Genomic DNA, 7102 nt, shown 5'->3' with positions numbered 1-7102 from the left:
GAGGGAACCCGTTGGAAAGGGTTAGCACACGCAGTGCCTGCTTCCCGGGAAACATCTCACGCTGCGGCTTGTCAAGTAACCTACGGTTAACGTGAGCAGCGCTTCCCTTTATACGGCCCCTTTGTCAGTAGCTTGCAAAACTAAACTGAACTTCAATTATCCACAAGGAAATTTTCCACTCTAAGTACCTACCTCTGACTGACTTCTGGTTTTTGGCTCGGAAAAGATACTGAAGTAAAGGGAAAATAAACTGGTTAGAAACCCCAGTGCTTCTCATGGAAGGAATGGGATTTTAGAAACACAGATTTTCATATGAGGATTTTCATTATACTTACAAATATTAAGGAATTTTAAAAATTCTAAATAGAAAACTACCCTGCAGAATGGCCACTGAAGGGGGCAAGCCCAAACCCTTGTGAGGTGGGCTGTGCTGTTTGCGGAGCTCGGGGCTGACTCTAAAGGCGCTCCTGTTTCACACCGCCCGCGCTGGTCTGGTCCTTGCTCAGCCTGTGACCAGTGGCCTCATGCACTGCACGTCCATCTGATCCTCCTCTGCAAATGCAAGGAGTCATTTCCTCCTGGGCTTTGCCATGAACTCATCCCTGTGTTATCAGAATTCCTCACAGCAGTAATGAGGGTAGCGTCATCACACATGAGCAGAAGATGTAGACAACTATGAGGAGAAGAGGTAGAAAAAAATACAGATGTCGATGACGCCTGGGCAAAAGAACTCACCTGAGGTACCGTTGGGCAGGTGAAGCTCATGGAGAGACAAGCTCATTTCTCGTGGAACTTTTCAGCTGCTTTCCCATCATCTCTGCAATCCGCCCCAGCAGCTCCTCCCACTCCCGCAATGAACGGAGGAGTTTTCCCACCAGGAATGCCTTCCATGAGCCAGCCCAGCTCCCCAGAGCAGCCCGGGCTGTGTGCTGAGCTCAGCCTGTGTGACACAGCAGCAGCACTACTGACAGTCACGCAATGCACGTGGCCTCAGGGAGCTCAGTAAGAGCTCCTCCAGGGCTGACTGCATCTGACATCTCCCAGCTTCCTCCCTTTGTAGCATGGATGTACCCAGGTATTTTGCATGTGTTGTGTATGACTGTCAGATTCCCAAAACCGGGTTGTCCGGTGCCAGCAGAGGAGCCGAGGACGGCCCAGCACCCTGCAAACACAGCTGGAGAGCAGCAGAGAGCCCCAGTGGGACACTCACAGCTGGGGCTGGCTGTGCTGTGCATGCTGCACGGTCACTCTGCAGGGCTTAGACTGGTCAGCTGGCACTTCAAAAAGCTGAACATCCTGACAGCAAGGTGCCTTGGGCTTCTGTCAGAGGGGAGCACGCAGCTGGAACAAGCACAGTGCAGTCCAAGCTGCTGCTGTGGGCTGCAGTGTTGCAGGCCAGAACTGCATGTGCAAGTGTAAAGTGCAGTGGCTGCAGGTTCCATCTCCAACCAGCTCTCTGTGATCCTACAAACCACTCGGGTTACAGTGCTCTTCTAGATGGACTCTAGGTGGTTTGAAGAAGGAATTGCTATTCTGCCATCAAACCTGCTGTACAAACTGCACCTCCTACTCTGGGCCCTGCCTGCAGTGCTACAGCCCAGCCCAGAGACCTGCAAGGGCTGCACACTCTGGGGTTTTAGTGGGTGAGACAAAGAACCCCAAACAAGACAACAAAAATGAGTCATTAGAGGAGGGTATGGAGCATGCAAGAGGCAGTGCTGTGACTGAGGGTGCTTGATTGAACACAGCTTTTGAAAGAAACGTTTTCAGGTGCCATACAATAGTTTAGTCCTGTGCTGGGTTAATGCTTTAGCAGGAGGCAAAACATTCCTGCCTGCTCACATCTTTTGCAACACTAATCTCCAAGGAGAGTTGTTTGTTTTGAAACCTTGAGCTCTGTGGGCTCTTGACTGCTAAGCTGGCTCCTAGCTTTGGCAGCTCACAGTAGAAATCAGCGTCATTAAACATTCATATCTGAACGATGTTTCCTGATTAAATTTATTTATTGCACGTTTTTGGACCAGGCTGACTGAGCAGCTTGGGTACACATCTAGAATCCATCAGCTGTATATTCAACTACCTCTGGAGGGCTTTGTGGAAGGGTTTGCACTGAATCATTTGACACTGTTACTGGGGACAGGGATGAACCAGAACACTTAGATTATCTGGGTTGACTTTGTGAATAATTTAGGGACAGTGTTTAAAACTTTGCATATGTGTTAGAAGTACCAAGAGGTCCACTTTCTACCCCATTATGCTCCGCTCTTGGGAAGAGCAGGCCCTGCCACACACAGACCTCAGGGGCTCAGGGCACCAAGAGCCAGAGTGGCTTGCTCTGCAGTCAGAGCTGTCCTTCCTGCCAGGCTGCCCAGCCTCGGGGACTCCTCTTGGGGTTAGACTGGTCCTCCTCACCTGGGCTACTCCTGACAACAGCCCATGGGCAGGAATCTCTTCCCAGGAAGAGAAGGCTCCTGTGGCTCCTGAGCAGGTGGCACTGCAGGTGGCACTGCTGGAGCTGCCACACCCAGTCCTGCACTAGGGGGACAGGGGCCTCTTTCAGTTTCCAAGGCGAGCCTTTTTACCTGTTTTGAGGAATTGCCTAGGGCATTTTATTTTCTTATCTGTGTATTATTTCCTGTTTAGTCAGTCCTTCAGATTGCATTGGATGATACTCAGATGGCACAGATATTGATCTCTACTATGCTGTGGCTGTAGCTGAGCCTGAAGGAAATCACTCCGAAACATTCCAAGTGGTGAATTTGGATAATACCTTAATCATAAAGCTGGGCTGTTGTAAATATCTTTCTTTGTTTAGAGAGTCATTGACAGCATTATATAAAGTTTGAATGGGTTTAGATTTATTTAGATAAAATGATGATATTCATATATAGACAGTGCAGGAAAAAGCAGCAGTGTTTATGGGGCTCATCATCTTCTCTTATATCCACCCTTCTCCCCCCACAAAACAGACGAGATTTGAAAGGAGATTGAAAATTTCCATTTGAGGATGACACTGCCTTACAATAGCACAAGGCTCACCTAATACCCTACACATATCCTAAACTAGGTATGTGATGGATATTAAAAAAACCACACACTTCAGCTATGCAGATGTGGAAGAACAACTGCAGTAGTGCTGGAGATCTGACAGTCTCCTTCCTGCTCCTCTGCTTGTTTCCTTTGTGATGGGCACCAAACAGCTTCTCTGTGCTTAAACCATCCTCAGGGTTTCTGCATCTCGTGACTGGCAGTGAGTTTAGCTTTCTGGCAGTGTTCATGTCTGTGATTTTTCCCCCAGCTCAGAAATTACTCTCATTAATTTCCTGACTTTTCTGAGGTCACACAACCCTGTGAGCCAGGGCATCACCCCCAGCACTGGTGGCTGTGCAGGGACTGAGCTCTGTGTTTCTACCCTGGGTTGAAAACTCTCAGCATCCATCTGCCCCAGCTGGGCTCCACAACTCAGCTTCTAGCACAAGGAATTCTGATCTTCCATCACTCTGAATAAGCAACTTTTCAGTTCAGGCATCTGAATCATCTGTCTGGAGTCACTGGAATATGTGACTGCCTAAAGTTTTATCTCCTGGTTAAATACATTGCTCAGGACCTAAATTATGACTGAACATAAATTATTAAATGAGTGTTAATTCTCCCTTTTCAGGCTTCACACCAAATAAAAAAATTCCCCCAACCGTGCTCACATGAAAGCAGGAGTTTATCTCAATATTTTCATTTTGAAATTCAAGCACTGAACGCAGAGAAACCCCATAAGGGGGAAAATAATTAGTGCTGTTTCTTACTGAACCATTCTGACTTTCTCTGTAATCCTTTTATTTAGAGTTTTAATGATGAATAAATTCTTATTGTAAATATTTAACCATGGAGAGTGGTTAAGAAGGACGTGTGATGAACAGGTCTCACACAGATCAGCTGATAAGGTTGAAAACTCTCCTGACATCCACCCTGGGGCAGCACTGACACCGCACTCACGGGCTCTCAGACACTCCCCAGGTTCCTCCTGGTTTTACCCAGTAATCCCCGCACTGGAGCTTCAGTTCCCTGCCCAGGAACTTCAGCCCAACATAAGCACAGTTTATATGATGCCAATAACAGGTAATTAATAATATTTCTACTATAACAGCACACGCTGCTGCAGATGAGCTCAGGGGGAAGACCCAAACCCTCGCTGGGCTCCCGGGGCTCACGCCTGGGGTGGCTTTTCCTGGCATGCTGCTGCACCCCGTGGTCTTCACTTGGGCAATAGGAGTAGGGTCAGCTTTGAGCTCCAGATGGGGCCGGTACCACGTGGAGACACGGGGCAGTACCAGCTGTGCAGGTCTCGCAGCAAGTAAGAACCCGACCTTGTGTGGTTTGAAACTCTGTGCAGCAGGCGTGGGCTGCCCTCAGCCGCAGAACGTGCTGCTGAGCTGCTGAGGAACAGGGGCAGGGAAAGGTCCATCCAAAGTCCATAGGGTGTGTGCTGAGGTCTCCCCGGTCTGGAGAAATGGCTGACAGAGCCACAAACACCGAACACATCACCACAGTCTGCTGCAAATATGATCTGTGACTGAAATACCTGCTCGGAGTGATAGAATTTAACCCACAGAATACACAGTGAAACAATTCTCCCCTGAGAACTGGAACGGCCTCTGCGTGGCTTGGAGTCACCTTTTCACTACATTAAAAGCCGTGCCAGGTGATGCACCCTGGAGACGACAGCTACCGAGCGATTTTGAGCCGGCCGTGTTGTTCTGAGTAAATGAAGCGCTGCGACAGCGCTGAGTGCGCTGAGACCCCCGGGACAGCGCTGAGACCCCAGGGACAGCGCTGAGATCCCCGGGACAGCGCTGAGACCCCAGGGACAGCGCTGAGATCCCCGGGACAGCGCTGAGACCCCAGGACAGGGCTCAGACCCCCGGGACAGCGCTGAGACCCCAGGACAGCGCTGAGACCCCCGGGACAGCGTTGGGCTCCCGTTCCCAAGCCGGTGTCCCGGGGCAGCCGCTCTCCGGCTCCGGGACCGAGTCCGGGGTCGCCCGGCACTCCCGGGAGCCGCCGGCAGAGGGAGCCCCGCGCAGCCGCATCCCGCAGCGATCCCGCCCCAGCCCCGGCTCCGATCCCGCACCAGTCCCGGCTCCGATCCCGCACCAGTCCCGGCTCCGATCCCGCACCAGTCCCGGCTCCGATCCCGCACCTGCCCCGGCTCCGATCCCGCACCAGTCCCGGCTCCGATCCCGCACCAGTCCCGGCTCCGATCCCGCACCAGTCCCGGCTCCGATCCCGCACCTGCCCCGGCTCCGATCCCGCACCAGTCCCGGCTCCGATCCCGCACCTGCCCCGGTTCCGATCCCGAGGCTCAGCCATCTGATGGATGGAGCTATTCTGTTTAGGGGAGATTTTTCAGGGCTGCAGAACCGGCGCATTCGGATTTGTCTGGAGCAGTGTTTGGCTGCTGTCAGGCTGCTCTCCTGGGAGGCTGTGACCTCCGAGGGACACAAGAAGCTACAGAAAACAGGAGGGAAAATATTTGCTGCTCCCTGCAAATTCATTTAAATTGAGGACTCAGCAAAAGAACATTTAATAGATGTTTCTTGCTTTTGATGACTTAACCAAAGTTGACCCAGTGCAAGGGGGAAATGGACACGTTCCGCTCTGTTTGCTACAGTCAGTAAAGATGCAGAATATTAAAAATAAAATTAAGTAGTTGGAAAAATTACAAACCTATCATCAATGTCTGAACATGGCTTAAACCCACACAGGAGTGTACTCAGCTCTTCAGAGTCTCTGCACAGGGACAGTGCAAATACCAGCTAAATTCTGTGCCAGCATCCACATTTATTTTTAAATGTATTCTACAATACACATGTGAAAAACAGGAGTGCTTGAATGGCACAAGCCAATTCAATTTGACAAAGGGGCTGAAAAAGGGTTTTATTTAGATTTTTGATGAACAGCTTCATGGATCATAAAAAGACCATTTTCCTCTTGCTGTTTCTGTGTACTCGTGCTTGTATCAAACAATTGGATATCGTAATATATGGCCATGTTAAAATGGAATGATAGCAAAAGCATGTTTTCAAAAACAGGAGCTCTAAAAGTCATGCTTTCTGCTTGCAGTGGGTTAACACCCCTGGACACTTTAAAATGAAACCTCAGTAACAAAACGATGTTAGAAATGACCTGCCTTTTTTAAAGCAGATACTAAAAAGTAGGAGTTGATAGTCTGGCTGTATCCTACCACAGTCATCTGAGTCTGCTCTGGGAAGGGCCAGGGTCATCACAGCCACAGTCTGGTTTAGGAGGCAACGTGCACATAAATTATTCAGCACTCTCAAATCTAAAAATCAATGCTGTATGCTGCATAATCCAGCTTAATGTAACAGCTAGAAAACCCATTTATGAGCAATTTTAGAATAGGTTTTCCCACAAAACCTCCAGGCTGCAATAGCAACAGGGAACAAGAGGCCGGAGGCTGTGCCCTCCTTGTTACACACAGGTACCCACGTGCCATTCTGCAGCTGACAGCGGAGAGCTGCCTGCACCCTGACATCCCCTGGCAGGGGAATTAACAAGAAGCTCTGTGTCAAACGGTGACAAAGCCTTTTCTACTGTTCTTACTCCCTGGAGCAGCAGTACTGTAGCAGCTGGAGCCCTCCCACACCTCAGAGTCATCCAGAGGCCCGGGGGCTGCACCTCCAGGACCCACGTAGGTCACAAACAAACAGACACCAACAGTACATTCATTTACATTCTCTCCACCACGACACGCACACTATCAGGCCTTCAATAATTAATACTCTAGCTTATGATGTACCTTCCACCCCAGGATCTCAAAGCACTCTGCCGTGTGTGGGGATAGATTTTTATTTTGCTGGAGTAAATAGGGTAGAGAAAGATTAACTGATTGACCAAGGTCATGCTGCATTCACGTTTTATTTCTGCTCTAGCCTTTAACTGGATAGCTGCTGTGACCTTGGAAAGCTGGAAGAAAACTGCATTTTAAAGCTAACAGTGTAAGGATAATCTCCCCTAAGGTGTACCATATGCCTGTGATTATACAAAATAAAAAGATTCAGAAGAATTGCTGGTCGTGTGAGTGTTT

This window comes from Cinclus cinclus, chromosome 22 (genome assembly GCF_963662255.1).
Source record: "Cinclus cinclus chromosome 22, bCinCin1.1, whole genome shotgun sequence".
Classification (NCBI taxonomy): domain Eukaryota; kingdom Metazoa; phylum Chordata; class Aves; order Passeriformes; family Cinclidae; genus Cinclus; species Cinclus cinclus.
Note: the sequence above shows the minus strand (reverse complement) of the source record.